Source organism: Vidua macroura, chromosome 1, assembly GCF_024509145.1.
Source record: "Vidua macroura isolate BioBank_ID:100142 chromosome 1, ASM2450914v1, whole genome shotgun sequence".
Taxonomy (NCBI): domain Eukaryota; kingdom Metazoa; phylum Chordata; class Aves; order Passeriformes; family Viduidae; genus Vidua; species Vidua macroura.
Genome location: NC_071571.1, coordinates 83,029,359 through 83,046,011, shown reverse-complemented (window position 1 = coordinate 83,046,011; position 16,653 = coordinate 83,029,359). Strand labels below are relative to the sequence as shown.

Here is a 16,653-nt window from a genome sequence, read left to right as displayed (position 1 = left end):
TGGTCAATGAAACTGCCCCACAAGAGCCAGAAAACAAGAATGACATGAGGAACATGGCACACATATTCCTCAGCTGATATTAGCATAGAAAAACTGCCATGGTTTGTTTTGAATTTTAAATTAAAAGAGGAAGCTGGTTAGGAGAAATAAATAATAGCTTGCCTCCAGTGCAGGCTGCAGCATACTGGTCTGGCCATGATAGGCACAGTTTGAGGTGAGCCTGGTTCATTTACTTTCTAAATTGATTGAGCCTACATTGAGACCAGGTGCAGATAAGAAGTGATAAATCATGCTGGGTGTCCTAAGTTATGTACAGAACTTCACAGTAGTCATTAGTCCTAATTTGTTTTCCACATTCAAATATAAGCTTCAAAAGTCAGACTGTCCTGCACACTGAATTTTCTGTTTTATTGATCACTATCATTGTGCAGTTATTTAGAATTGAAGAGTTGGACTCTTCATTCATTGATTCATTAAGAGCTTTTGGCAATTTTTCATTTCACTAGTTTTTGATCATGCAGGTATGTCCTTGAAATGATATTATGGCAGAGCTGAAGATGGAATTACATTTCAGTATTTTTCTGATAGCTTCAGGCTACTATCTCAGGCTGCTTTCTAGTATAGGATATTTTAATTTGAAATTAAAAACACATTCTGAAATGCCTTTTAAAGGTAAAGAGAGAAAAAACTACTTCTTTATATTAGCCATTTCTGTACTTCAGGCAACTGTAAATTTCTTTATTCTGAGGTGATATTATATAAATTCCCAAACAGTCTTCTAAAAGTAGGTGAGAACCATCTCCAGAACTCATCTGATGATCTGGCACAAATCCCTGTACTTTTAAAAATGCGGATAACTTCTGTTACTAAATTAACTAAGAGCTGTAATTTAATACTCTTTGAAATCAGTGGACAAAGCTCCCATTGATTTCAAAGACTGGTAGAGTAGATAGCAAAAGTCTTTATGCCATTCCTGAACATTTTCCAAAGCAGCCCCTGCTCTTATGTCTTCATGTGTGAAGAACACCAACACGGAAACCTTTGGAAAGAGAAACCTGGAGCTCATCCAGTGTTTTCTCCATATATTGGGTTTGTATGGCCACACTTTGGTAGGAGGGGGATACAGGGGTGGTTTCTGAGAGAAGCTGCTGGAAGCTTCCTTCACGTCTGACAGAGCCAGTGTCAGGTGGCTCCAAGGAGAATGGCAGGCCAAGGCTGAGCCCAGCAGCGATGGAGGTAACACTTCTGTGATAACATATTTAAGAAGGAAAAAAAGTTATTGCACAGATGTAGTGGTCAGAGAAGACTAGAGTGAGAATACATGAGAAGAGCAACCCTGCAGATACCAAGGTTAGAGCAGAAGGAGGGAGAAGAGCTGCTCCAGGCACTGGATATGAGGTTCCCCTGCAGCCCATGGTGCAGACCATGGTGAAGCAGCTGTGCCCCAGCAGCCCATGAAGGATCACAGGGATGCAGAGATCCACCCATAGCCAATGCAGGAGCCCCATGCTGGAGCAGGTGAACACCTAAGTGGAGACTGTGACCCCATGGGAAGCTTGTGCTGGAGCAGAGTCCTGGCAGGGACCTTCACATCCATGGAAAGAGGAGCCCACACTGGAGCAGATCTCCTGTTACGACTTGTGACCTCATGGGGGACCCATACTGAGGCAGCCTACCCTTGAAGTACTGACCCCATGGAACATTGCAGCAGATCATGGAGAACTGTTGCCTGTGGGATGGACTCACACTGGAGAAATTCATGGTGGACTGTCTCCCATGGGAGGGACCCTATGCTGGAGCAGGAGAAGGACTCTTCTCCCTGAGCAGTGGAAGGAACAGCATTTGATGAACTGACAATAAGCCCCATTCCTCATCTCCCTGCCTCACTGAAGGGAAAAAGGTAGACCCCAGGTAGGACAGAGGAGTGAGAGAAGGAGATTATTTTACTTCTCATTATCCTGCTCTGATTTGCTAATAATGAATTCAATTAATATCCCAAATTTGAGTCTGTTTTTCTTATGATGGTATTTAGTAAGTGACCTCTCCCAGTCCTTATCTCAATCCAGGAACCTCCATATTTTCTCTCCCTGTCCAGCTGTGGAGAAGAGTGATAGAGAGGCTTTGGTGGGTGCCTGGCATCCAGCCAGCATCAATCCACTACACACCCTTCTTGTTTCTCCTGTTGTCAGAGGTGAGTACCAGAGTGCTCCCCAAGAGGCATAAGCACACTTCCATAAATTTCTGGAGGGGCAGACTGTGAGGTTCTAAAATGGATTTCTAACAGGTTAAAGGCATGGGTCTTGGGATTTTGAGCAGGCCAGTTTTTAATATACAATTTCAAGCTTTATTGTTCTCTCTCAAAAAATTGTCAATGGTAAAAGTGTATGCTGCTATGGAGTACAACAACAATACTGATTTATTAACAATGAATCTATTTTTTTTCTGTGTAAGAAACCTCTTTGGAACCCAAGAGGTCATTTCAGATCAATTCCAAATCCCACTATTTCAATTGTAATTGCGAAAAGTGCAGGAGTAGTGTACTTCCTCTGCTTGAACCATCTGGCAGATTTCTGAGCTTTGCACTTTGTTGATCTTCAGAGTCACTCTTCAAATTATACAAAATACATATTTCTGAACTCTGCAGAAGTTACATGATTGGTTAACCTGTTAAAAAATAGAACAATAGAAATGCAGAGGTTCTACTAATAAATGCTGAGGCTTCACATTAACAACAAAATAATTAGGAAGCTTAGAGAATGGAAGGATCCATTTACTATAAAGTCTCTTTTTTTCTCCAATGTGTGACTGGAGTTTCCATCTTCTGATGTTTTACTGAGGTACATCTCCGCAAAACAGTTAAATGTAATTGGTCAGTTACCCTTTGATGTCTGACAGAGGCATTATAAAGCAAGAAATAAGGCTCTTACAATGCCCTGCAAACAAGCAAATGGTCACTTCTGGTGAAATTGTATCAGAATTGCTTCTTGAAAGTAAGACAAGCTGTACTGAACCTTCATTGAGGAGGGATTTCCGCCAGACTAATAGCTAATTAGGCAGAATGGCTGTGCCTTGGACATGACACCATTAGATGGTCCCCCTGACAACTGTGACTAGGGAGAGAAACAGCTGCGGGTATGGTCCTTAAATCCCCAGGAGCCTTGAGTCAGTGCTCATTGAAGCAAGCACTCATTGGCTTTATGTGGAAAGACATTTACAGCTAAACAGTCACTAATGCATCTACCTCTGGAATGCCAAAGTGTGATATAGATTTATACACGTAAGGTAATGAGTTACTTTCAAGATTAAACTGCTGCTGATTTTTTTATTTGCATACAAGAAATCAGGAGAACAGCTTGTTAGCCAAATCTGATCCCCAGATCCTATGCTGCCCTTCATAGATTTCTGGAGTCACCTTATATAAGACCCTGTGTGGTGGTTACTTCTTTAAGTAAAATTTTAAAATTTTCATGAGCAGGAATACAGAGCATGATGGATGAGAATTAAGCACCCAGCCTGTAAAACCCTTTGCTGGCAGCCCAAAAGACCTCAGCCTGTGTCTTTGAGCTAAGCTCAAAGGGTAGCTGATGACTACACATTGAGGACATAGGCTCACACCTCATACCTACAACCTCTTAAATCTTGTGTTTTTCTAATTTCCAGTCCCTAAATTCATGATAGTTTATTAATTAAATATTAAATGCATTTTAATTAAATAAAAATTATATGTATTTGCATTTCCATTTTTTAAAACTTCTCCCCAATCTGAGATTGTTTTATTCATATACACACTATGACAATGCACAATCTAATAAGGTAAAAACTCATCAAAATTATTTCCATACAAAACAAATCAATATGCAAATAACATGTCCCACTCCATCCATTTAGCCAATACCATGAGTAATTTAAACAGCAGGGCTGCAGGTCTTTTGAATACAAATGAAAGGAAACAGCTGGTGATACACAATTGTACATAGGCAAACTTTTTCAATAATGGATTTTTTTTCATCATCAAATTGCTCAGAATGTACTTTTTAAATTTTGTTATGCTTAAGTCATTCGAACTTTGAGAGTAGTAAGAAACTACCTGTAGCATTGATTACCACAGACATGAACCACCAGTGGTTTGTGATCGTTTGCATTGATACTGTTCTCTGGAAGCAAATGTTTTCATTTTGATATTTTACACTCAAACATTTAGTGACTTGTCTCCTTGAAAATTAGTTGGGCCATATAGATTTGTGTAACAGTATTTAGGAGTAATCGGTCCACTAATCATGAAAAAAGACTTGCATGCACGTGCAAGCACAAAATTCCCCAAAGATTCTTTGAATGCAAATCTCTGTCAAAGCATTGCCACAGGTGAGTGCAAGGGACGCATTAGGGAAAGGAGCTGGGATCTGCATTTACCCTTTGATTTGGCCAGGTGGTTCCTGCTTCCATACATCTCCTCTACCAAAACCTCAGGCAAACTGTCAAGAAGAAAAATTAATCTCTGGGCCCAATCCTCACATACCAAGAAAAAACATTTATAGGAACCATTTATAGAAGGGGAGCTAGCCTTCCAACAATTTGATGGAAGCAACAGATTTGATTTGTAGCTACAAATGTGAAATAGATTTGCAGAATTTGTGATTTCTCTGAGGTACACTCAGGCTTAAAGACCTTTGGGTTAAAATCTTTATGGAGTGATTAGGGGGAAAAGCCCTGCACAGGACATCCCAAGAACTCTGGGATATTAAGATACCATTCAGAATATTCTTCTGCTCTGAGACAGGTTCAAGGATATTTTGCAGGTCCTTGCTATGTATCTCCAGTTTCCTTTCATGACCTCTCAAACACAGATCTCTGTTTAACAAACACAGATCTCTGTTTCTTGCTAACCAGTGAAATAGCCTAAATTCTTTTTCTGCAAGCCGGTCTTCAACTTTTCCAGTTTTGGTTAAGCCCTACTATCTCTTGTTTTACTCTGTCAGGACATAAGGTACATCTTAGCCTATCTCTTTCATAGGAGTCTTTTATATACTAAAATATTGTAAAACATGCTCCCAGTCACATTTTTTTTTCCCTTTTTATAGCACTTAGTAAAACTCTTTCCTTCAAGTTTCCATATAGGTCATGCTTTATTCTTGGTGCTTTAAGAGATAAAAATCAGATAATTTATCAACTTTTATTTTTTAAAGTTTTCGTTCTTTGTCTTTTCTTAGAAATATTATTCTCTGTGAATTTGTCTGGCTTTTCTCTGAGCAGCTGGATTTCAGTGTTCCATCTGAGAAATCACTAATGCTGAGAATATAAAATGAGTTTCCAATTTCTGCATACGTATTGCATTATTCAACTTGGATTTAGTCTCTAGTCCACAATAAACACTCATCCCTTCCACACTTCCTGCAGCCTGACCATTTTTTCCTCTATTTTTTTACTTCTGTCATTCTTTTTAAATGCAGTACTTTGTACTCAGTTTTACGGAATATCACCTCAGTGGTTTGGGGCTATTTCTCCAAGTTATCAAGATCACTTTGAATTGGACACTTTTAAAAAAGCATTTGCAGTTGTTTTCCCCTTTGGTGTCACCTGTAGATTTTTGAAGAAGATTATTGTCCATCATCCTAACTTTTAATGCTGGTATTGCCTATTACTGAGTCAAGAAGAGAGACTTTTGGGCCCCTCCTTGATATGCCCTCTAGTTTGACAGAATCCTGTAATCGCTCTTTGACAGCAGCTTGGAGCACTGATGCACTCACTCCATAATAATTTTATGGGTTATGATCCATGTATAACTGTGATTAAGGCATTGCTCATGGTATTAAACTAGACTTTTAAAGTCTCGAGATTGGCATTTGCATTCTTCCTTCCCAGTACTCCCCACTAGTGATGGCAGTATAAACCAGAAGAAAGGTTGTGTGTATGCTATTCATCTTAACATAAGAAGATTTGCTTGTAGCAAAGCCTAAATTCAGATTTCCCTGGATTTAAAGTGCTGATTTAAAAAAATTCTAACACCTAGATACTTCCTCATGCCCACACAAATACTTGCTTCATTTTATCTGCTTGGTTTTTCTTAGTATTTCTTCATCAGAGGAAAAAAATTAACATATGTTATTCCTTAATACTGAAAAATAAATCCAAACATTACTGAAGTGTATTTCTGAGTCTGACAATGAAAGAATGATGATAAGGTTACTACATTTAGTTTAAATTATGTTGGTGGTTCGAATACCCAAGGCTGGATTTTCCACAGCAGCTGTGCACTGCAGAGCCTGCAAGAATGTGATGACTTTGGCAGAACTGGGAGAAAGCTGCGTCCTAGAACAGGCCTTCCACACCCTGAAGCAGCTGCTTCCAGTTCTCTCCCTCCTTTCCTACCTGCACATCTCTTCCATACGGGATGGCACTCGCACCCTGGCTTCACCTTACCAGCATGGGGACAGGCACAGAAGAAGTCATCTGCAAATCTTGGCAGAGCAGCACAAAGCAGGCAGCCAAGCTCCACACTTTGGTTTAAGTTCCTGGCTTGGAGAGCTGTGGAAGGAGTGGCAAATATTCAAATGCAGTCTTTAAATATTTGGGATTGTTGGAGGAAGCTATTTCCCAGAACTTCTGGTGCATGTGGCCAACCCTCATCATCTGACTGTGGTATTGCTGCTGAGAGAGCTTCATTGCAAATTAGGGGTAACCAAATGCTTTGATGATGATGGCACAAACAGCCTGTTTAAAATACACCTGAGTTTTGCCCTGGCCAAGCCTATAGCCAAGTATCTGTGGTTCTCAAAATTGTGATCTGTGGACCACTGGAGCCTGTGGCCTTTTTTATAAGTACTCTGCAAACAATAACTAAACATCCTTCTCAACACAAGCCCCACCAATTTCAGGCTAGTAGCCTGAAATATGTCAAGTTACAAATAAACCTAAAGGCTTCACCAAGATGTAGTGGAAATATTTTTATAGATCCCACAAATGAGAAAAGTTGAACATCTATTTCCTGTTTACCATTGTAGCACCCTAGGTATCCCTATGTAAATTTATCTTTGTTTCAAACTTAAAGCATATATTAATGATAATTTTATTTGTTATTTTAAATGTCTTTGCTATTCTATTACATTGATTCAGGGCAAACAAAATACTGACACACTTAATAAATTTTAAAGGTGTTTTAAGTTACTTGCAATTAAACAAGTGAGCTTATTCGCATTTTGTCCAAAAGTTGCTTACATATTCAAAATAAAGAAGGGATAAAATAGAATATTTCCATTAAAAAAAAAAATTCCATAACCATTTTTTCTGAACAATCTCTTACTACTTATAAGTTTCCCTGGACTTTTTAACCTCAATTTCCTTTTTTTTTTTTTTTTTTTTTTTCATGTTTTAAAAATTCTATGCTTAAAATTTACTATAAAGACAAAACCAGCAAAGGTCTTTAAACTAAAAGAAGCTATACAAAGTAAACTTAAATTGTTTTCTTCACTGTGTGAAGTCACAACACAGCTGTGTACGTGGAATGTGAAAAGAAAACCACAAATGAAGTACACAGTGTTATATGAAATATAAGCAGAACCTTGGAATGTAACCAAATAAGGGTGAAATATGACAAATCTAGCAAGACAACAGATTGCAAAAAAAAAGAGTAGAGTAAAATATTGCAGATAAGTTTGAGGACATATTCTGCCTTTCTTAATTAAAGTGTGCAGGATGCTACTCAGAGAGGGCATTAGCTTGAGAGTAATCTCTTCCATTTCAGTGTATTCCTTGCATATTGATGATGGAAGTTGTTAACAAACTGCTGAACATCAGAAAACCTGTAAGAATAAATGTTATTTGTCCAAGTTGTCTGAACTCACAAAAAAAATCTGTTTACTCTGCTTCAAATAAAAATACATAGTTGCTCAGTGATATTAGCTCCATACTGGAGAAACAAAGCCTTGAGCATTGGTCCAGTTTATGCAATTGCTTGGCCGACTCCAGAAAACAAATTTAGCTAAATTAATTTTAAACAGAAAGATAAAACTTTGAAATGAGCATGATACATAGTCAGAATCATCAGGATTTCTTTAAAGAAAACTATTCATTCACATTTAGAGTTGAATTCTTCAAAGGCATCTGAAATGAGAATTCCTAAATGAATATAATTCTAAAAATTTTGTATTTATATGTATATATGCATTTTTTTTTCTCTGAACACAATGTAATTGTTCTACTAACTGGGTCACACTAAATATCTAATCAGGAGCAAAAAGCCTCATTGCCCCTTAAGTAATTCCTAAATAAACTCTTAGGTAGTTTTTCTGGGAATACAGAACACAGCACATATTGATGCAATTTCAATTGCATGTATCTTAAACTCAGTCACAAAGATTCAAAGATGCCTATAAAAAACATCATCATCTCTCACCATATGCATGGGTCTCTCACACAGGTCTCTGCATTTAATACAGCACTCTGCATTGGTCAGAAATCTGATGACAAAATGAAGCAATAATCTGATTATACCATCTCTTATTGACACATGCCCATGTGTTTCATTCCCCCTAGTACTGCCCAATCATGCCTCCTGGCATCAGCTTCAAGGAGGAAATCCTATGATGGCCCATTTAATTAAAAGCATTCCAAAGGGATAAAACAGTGTGTAATAACATGCAAAAGGTACTGAAAGGTTTTGAGGGGGAGAAAGAATAACAAGGATTAAAGTGACAAGGCTAGAGATTATCCTGAGCAATAAGCTAGTTCAAAGGTATATGGTACATGAACAACTGCAACCAAACTCTTTCAAACATAGCTTTAGAAGTTTACAGAATCTTTTAGGGTACAGTACATTTTTTCTTCTTCTTCTCATGTTAGGCTTTTTTTTTTTTTTTTTTTTTTAGTTGTAATCCAGCCTGAGGAGGAGGAAATTGGTTGAAAAGAATAGACAAAAACTCAGTAAGTGGGAGGAGAATTTATGGAAAGAGAAAAAAAGCCAGATATACAAACAGGGAATTTGGGATAGGATCTAGGCAGCAAAAAAGTAGATTATTGGAGATAGGAGATATCACAGGGACAAAGAAAGGGAGGAGACAGAGACAGAGAAAAGAAAAAGTAGTGTATTCATTATTATCTTCATAAACCCCTATTACACCATGGAAATGGGACAACCTTAAATCTCCATTAGCTTATCATTGCTTTTGTACTTTCTAACTTTGTCAAGATAAGCCAGACTTTTTTTAAAAAGTGTACAGCTCAATTAAATTTTTTTCTTTACACACTATTGGATGTATAATATCTCACCCTGACTGACTCAAGAAAACAGTGTTAACATTAATAAAGTAGATTTCACCTGCTCTTCTTTTGTCTTAGACTGTGTTTGTCTTTCCAGAAATAAGAGAATTTGGTTTTTTAAACTGCTTTTTTTTTTTCTCAAAGCTTTTTATAGCACATGATGATTCTGTTTTTAGTTGCTTTATCCAGTACTTTTACGATAAAATTGTATCAAAATTATATTATTGCTTGTGTGGCTGTGAAAAGGCTAGTTGTAGACCAGCATGAAGAAAAGAGATTTGTTTTTATACAGATTGAAACACTGAGAAATAAGGAGAATATAATTTCCAGGCCAATCACTACACCGCCTGCCTACAAATTTGGCTGGCAAAGAAAAACTCCCTAAAATTGCTCAGCTGCAGTTCTTCATACATAGAGGCACATTCAGCAAGTGAAGTCTCAGACAGCTGAAATATTAGAGTGGTTTTATGGAGATGCAGTGCCTAATTTTGACGAATAAAGAGAACACATTTCTACTTTTATTAAAGTGTGCTGTCGATGTCACACTGGCCAAAGCCACTTCATACTCTGTACTTTTCATTGATTTCTTCATACTTCATCATCTCAGAGAAGCTGAAAACTGTTTCAACTAGGTAAAACTCCCCTTTGGACCTCTTTCAGTCTTAAAGTAGGTTGCTGTTTTCTTTTACAGTATCTTCATAACTTACAGGAGCTTACTCAGTCAAAAAACCCTGGTTGTGTTTCTTAATTAAAGCCTTTGCACTCAGGCTTTGCCTTTCCTTTCCTCTACTCCAATTTCTCTTTCCACATCCCACCCCTCAGTAGCTGTCAACAATTTCTTTTTACCCAGGGGAGTAGAGAAAGGAATAAATTTTCACAGTTAGACTTAATGTCATGTCCAGCTGCCTTCAAAGGCAGAAATTTACAGTACACATTCTGACACATCGCTTTATAAGTGTTGCACTTTTTCAAGAGCAAAGTATCGACAGGTTCCCATCAGGTGTGCTAGGGTTTACAGAAGCTGTAGAAACTCTTCATGTTGCTTGGAGAAAAATTAAAATTTTTTGAGTGCAAGAGAGATCAAAAGCTTATGCTTCCCTTTTGTTCTCACTTTATTTCCTACCATAACCAAGTCAATTTTGTTGCCCAGTGCATGAGGAGTAATCTCAGCTAGTTGTAAACTACTGAAAAAAAAAAAAAAAAAAAAGCAAACAGTAAGTGGGAAAAACTGATGTGGCCTTCAAATATTTTCTATGTGGAAATATTTTCCCTTTGAGAAGAACTACTTTTCTTCATAATCTGCATTTCCCCTCAGAGGAGAACGGCCCTGCCCTGTCCTCATTATCCACAGAAGCAAAGCCTAGTCATTCCCCATTTGTGTCTTTCTCCAGTAATAAGTCCATGATTGAAAGTAAAACATGCTGTTCATTTTGACTTCTGCAATAGATGGTGGAATTGATCTATTATTTAAACATAAAACATTAATTGTATACAGGGTAATGGAGACCTGAAAGATTTTTTTCCTTCCATCTACCCAAAGATTTCTCAGAAAAGGAAACCAAAAAAAGGAAGCTTTTATGACAGACGACGGTAAACAAAAAAGAACAGAAAGGGACTAATGGTTGAATGGCTTGGTCTGAGCCTTACATAATTTTATTATGCTAGATAAACATTTCTTTCAAAACAGGAAGCCTCTCCTAAGAAGGGAATTGCTTGTGATTTGCAGCAGAACACCAGGGCCTGGCCCTGCCAGCAGTGCACATGTGGCAGGAAGAGAAGTCACAGTGATGTCTGGCAGCAGCTTCTGACATGAGTTCTTGTAGGAAAAAGGAGTAAGGAGAGGAGAATTTGTCTGGGGCTCTGCTGGAAGGTGTGAAGCAAGGGGATCTGCTTACAAGTGTTCAGCACATAAGAGAGTGATGTCAGTCTTTAACATCATCTCTGTGCTTGTTGCAGAGCTGCAGCGATGGAACCACCTGACAGTGGCCAACCAAAACAGTCAGGACAGCAATGGGATGCCCTTGCTGGCAGCCAGTGGGAAGGAATGCAGAGCATTTGCTGTGTCTGGGGACCAGCTCCCACAGCACTGGCAGCTGCCATTTAAGTCCAGCTTGCTGCCCTGAGCTCCAGCATCCATGTGGCGATCCAAGCCTGCAAGTGATGTTGTCTTCCTCACAGTGGGGCAGGAAAGCAAACAGCTGGTCTGCAAGGTGCTACATCAAGAAAAACACCCTTCTGAAAGCAGGTTCTGAACATTCATCTACCTTGTTTTCTTTCTTTCTTTCTCCCTTCAATAACACATAATCCATTAAATAAAAAAAGATTACAGGTTGCACCAGAAGTGATACAACCTCATGTTGCATCAAAATGTGAAATTTAAATTTTATGGGTGGGACATGATCTGGCTTTTATTAGCAACATTTCTGAATCTTGTAAAAGCTATTATTGCTCTCAACACACTCCTGGAAAAATCGCTACAGATGTTCAGAAAGGGGTGAAGCAGGGGAATACGTAATTATTTTTTGAAAGGGAATTCAAGAAGCTAATGTTTTCATAGTCTTTTGTATTTTAATTCAATGTAAAATTAATATTCTAAACATTTTCATGTAGTCCTGTTTTGACAGACAGAATCAAAACTAAGTAAAAACAATATATACTCTGGTCATGCCAGGAAAGAAATGAACCTGTCTAGTCAAGCTCAAGTCCTACTCTGAGACAACCAGCTATGAAATTCAACTTTTAAAATTTACAAACATTTACAATTAACTAAAGCCACTAACTAATACACAAGTTTTTAATCTATAGATTTAGTTGGGCATCCACAAGGAAATCTGACCAATTCTGTCTGATTTACCGGTAGAATTACAGACATAGGAGGGTTTTGTTGCTGATGATGTTGCCATTATTTCTTAGTCTGCATTAATACTTGAAAACGTTTTTCAAAACAGTGTCTGCATCAATAAAAAATTATTTTGAAGAAGCCAAGAAAGTTCAATGATTTGGATGAATACATTATAAAGAAAGAATGAGCCAAGTACAAAACTCTCTTTGACGAACTAAGCATCAGGTTTTAAAAGATAGGAACTTTGTAATAGGCAGCTTAATCCATTTTGAAATATCTAAATAAAACTTGTTTTCAAAAGTACAGAGCATGCCACATTTCCTGCTAATTTCCCTAAGCACTGCCACACTAAGAATTCTGCTTCAAATAGATATGGGGGTTTGGGAGTTTATCTGTTGACACGGGAAATGTCTTTGGAGCTTAAAATTAAATATTGCTCATCTTCAACAACAGAGAGCACAGAGGTACAGATACTCTTAAAATTAGACCAAAACACAAATGACTACAGCATGGCATTTGGCAAAAACTACTGCTATTTATGCTAGCAGCCTACAGTGAGTGCCTGTAACAAATCCTGAATGGATTTAAATGGCAAACTTCATATCATTATACTCTATGACATCCTGTGAATCAGATTACAGTTCTTAACACTCTTCCCCCCCCCCCCCCCCCCATTTTGTGTAGTTGTGGCTAGCAGCATATTTGAAGTTTTCCTCCAGAACTGCTTTTAGCAGAAAGTTGGAGTTTGCTGTCATAGCAGCCCCCTTTTCAGCAAGAGATTAAATATTGCTTTTGTCATAAAATGTGAATACCTGAATACTTGGGAAAAATAAAAAAAAAGTCTTCTCAGAACTGCTGTGAAGTATTTCTTGGGAATTAAAATTGAACTGCCTCAGGTCTCCATTAGCAGTAGCACCATGATTCCTTGGGAAGACTGTGCTATATCTCTGGTTACATAGTATAAAGGTGTGCAACTACATCAACAGAGGAGAATGTGGACACAAAGCACCAGATGCAAAACTTCAATAAACATGTAGCTAACTTTGCCAGACAAAATTTTCCAAGATAAATACTTCTATTGTTGACATATTGGGGTTTTGATGTTTGGAGTTTTGGTTAGGTTTTGGTTTTTTTTTTGGGGGGGGGGGGTTAATTTTTGGTTTTTTGTTTGGTTTTCTTGAGGGAGAAGATATCACAGAGAGCAGGGTGCTGGCAAAGAAATAGCTGAAATTTCACTGAAAATTCCTTTTAGCTTTTTTTTTTTTAGATTAAAACCATCTTTTCAGCAGCCACAGTAACTATTCTCTCATTTCTATATTGAATAAACCCTAAAATGAATCTGATTTCAAGCTGGTAAGTTTTGCCTGAGTCCACTTTATCCCTAGCTGGCTGTATATTTCTAGGGAGGGTTGTTGTCATTGCATAATCTGTGCTTAAACATGACCCAGGTTCATATTTTCTCTTATGAAGTCCCAACAAGTCTTAATCAATAGGTCTGATATATGAAGCAAGCCTGGGCAGATCTTGATATAAGAAAATTATTTAAAATTCTGCTTGAACTCCTATCCAACTGTCACATTTTATGGGAGCCAAATATATACTCAGAGTTTTTTTTGCAAGTATTTTCCATTTTATGCACTCAATATTCTAGCAAAATGAGAATTAAAAACGGGATGGAGACTTACCAAAACATTGTTGGGGGAAATCAATTCAAGTTGAAGCTATTTTTATGCTGCTTTGGGAATTCCAGGCAAATTGATTATGCAGTGGATGTTGATGTCATCCTCAAAACCTCACTTCTTCACCCCTGAAGAAATGCTGGTTATTAACACAATAATACTACTGTCCTCCTCCAAAATATGCTGCACAGCCCTTTTTCTCTTTAAGTCTACAGTGAACAGTAATTTGGGGCATTGCACCAGGGAGGCAACTTAGCACAGACCACGTTCCATGAAAAAAATTGTTGGAGGATTTTTCCATCTTCCATAATCAAATAGGGACAGTGCACAGAATGAAATGCACTGAGATTGCAATAAAAGAGAGTATATAGTCCTCCTGGTGAGCTAAAAGAAGTAGGTACCAAATGAAACTACCATTAAAAATGAAAGAGCAGCATGCAGAAGTGTGAGCTTTAATTGATTTTATTTGTTTTTATGACAAGGATGTGATCAAATGGGCAGTGATTTGTAGCTTTCCTGAATGAGAGGGACAAAAGCTGTGCTACCTGGTGAGAGCAAGGATGACTGACTGCTGAAAGGCACTGGCAATGTCCCAACTACCCTTTTCATTTCAAATCATCAATATTTGAAGTCAAGATACTCTAGCTGTTTAATTTCAAGAAAAAAAATCCCTTAAAAAAGTTTTGTGTAAGTTTTCAGGCATTTTTTCCACCCCTGAGAGAGGCAGACAGATGATTGTAGTCAAGAAGGGCTGACAGGGAACTCTGTGATCATTCATGGTTATCACAAGCTGACAGTGGGCTCCCAAAGGCTGCTTCCTGGAGCTCTGCCTGGGAGCAAAGGGAAGCGTCAGGACAGACAGGTGGGCTGCAGAAGCATGTCCTGCACACCAGCCAGCATGTCTTGCTTGCTCCTCTCCTTCCATAGTCCCCACAGTGCCCTTTGCCTTTTATCCCCAGCCTGGTGTTACAAGACACCTGTGTGCTCAACTTTGCTGCAGAAGGGGCTTAGTAGCCTCGACAAGGATCCCTTTTGCAGGATGATCTTGGAGAAGTCGGGCTGTGCCAGCAGGGTGAGGCAGGCCCATGCCAGTGCATGCAGTGCACCACAGGAGGATGGACAGCATCAGCTGATGTTCCTGACTGGCTGAACCTTGGTACCTGAGGCAGCACAGTGGGAGCAGGATGGGCAGAAGGCAGCGGGGCTGTCAGTGGCTGCCGACACAAAGTGGCTGCAGAGACCACTTGCTGCAGAAGTCAGGAGTGCAGTGCTACAGGTTACTTGTTGGCATTGATTAAATATAAGGCAGGAAGCAGCATTATGAATTATTTGCTCTCGTCTAAACATTTAGGAAGAATTTGGAAGGGGTGATGTTAAATGTGGGTAATGTATTAACTAAGACATCTAGCATGAAGAAAGTGGCTGAGGTTTGATATTCTGGTTCCTGCTATGTCTATATATCTGTATCTATACCTGTCGTTGTTGAGGCAGGACAGGAACAGAATGACTCCAAGTCAGAAGGCAAAGAATGAAACTGATTTATTTCAAATGCACCGCTCTATATATAGAGAACATCATGCAGATTAATTTCATTGGTCTTAAAGTAAAAACATCTCACATCATTGGTGTGCAGTGAATGACGCACGGTGGCAGAACATATCTATAAACAATGTGAACAACAAGAGAGATTAGAGAATTATTTACATTCTTTCCCAACTGTTTCCCAGGCTCTTGCCTGGTTAGAAAAACCTCTCTCTTTCTCTCTGACTGAACTGAGAATATCCATATATACCCCTTCTTAGTCCTTGCAGTCAGAGCAACCACATATTTAACTCACACAAGTCAGGCACCTAGCCCACTGTGTTGTTCCCCAGCTTATTCTGTACAGCACTCCTTACACCTTCCCATAAAGTAGATCTGAATAGACAATGACATTTCAGTATCTGTTGATGCCACGACTAAAATAATGTGTCAAATGTGTTGGACAAGGGCAGGTTGATGAGGGGAACACTAAAAAACAATTGTGATTTATAAAAATGAATTATTGTTTCCTACGTAATTTTATATTCATACATTAAGAAGTTGTAATATGTTACATCACAGATAAATACATAATGTGCAATTGTATATGACAAAATATAAAATTCTATGTGTGATATGGTATTGCAAAGTATATCATATAAGTTATAGCATTAGAAAATCACAGAACCACAGGATTTTTAGGGTTAGAAGGGATCTCTGGAGATCATCTAGTCCAACTTCTCTGCCAAGGCAATGTCACCTAGAGCAGATCACATAGGAAAAGGTCCCTCTGAGATTCCAGTCTTACTCCAACTATTGTACCTTCTCCCATGAAACCTTTCCCAGACCAAATAGGGGTGGGAACAAAAAGCACCTTGTTATCATCTTAAACTGTATGAGTCATCTGCATGCTACTTTTTTGCATATCTTTCATTTTTCTCTCTATTTATTAATTTTTTTTTTAAGATAAACAGATGTCAGAGTGAAGAAAGGAAAGAATATGCATTTCATTCATTAATACCTCTCAAAAACATAAAGTGGCTTTTCTTTTTAACTTTGCATTATGACGAATAACAGCTTTCACTAAGTTCTATCCTAAACAGAAATAGAAAAATATTTTAGAAGTACCTGTGACAGATAGTCTTAGGGACAGTCCATAACACTTACTAGAAACACATTATTCTTAACTCATTTTTATGATCAGTCATTGGCTACAACGCAGAAAAATATTCTAGGTATGCTGACTGTGAATTCTGCCATGATTCTCCTTCACTCCTTCAATGCTGAGTCTCCACAGTTGCTCTTCCACAGGGGCAATGTATTATCACTGAGATAGGCATCTGCACAGTTCAAAAAATA

The 16,653-nt window shown here is 38.3% G+C and overlaps 1 long non-coding RNA gene across 1 annotated transcript; it reads left to right on the top strand.

Annotated features, from left to right (window-relative positions):
- Positions 1 to 1,726: 1,726 nt before the first annotated feature.
- On the top strand, positions 1,727 to 11,587 carry LOC128812210 (uncharacterized). The gene is made up of 4 exons (XR_008438651.1): positions 1,727 to 1,911; positions 2,096 to 2,191; positions 8,862 to 8,916; positions 11,209 to 11,587. It is a non-coding gene; the product is annotated as an uncharacterized LOC128812210 (long non-coding RNA).
- The last annotated feature ends 5,066 nt before the right edge of the window (positions 11,588 to 16,653 follow it).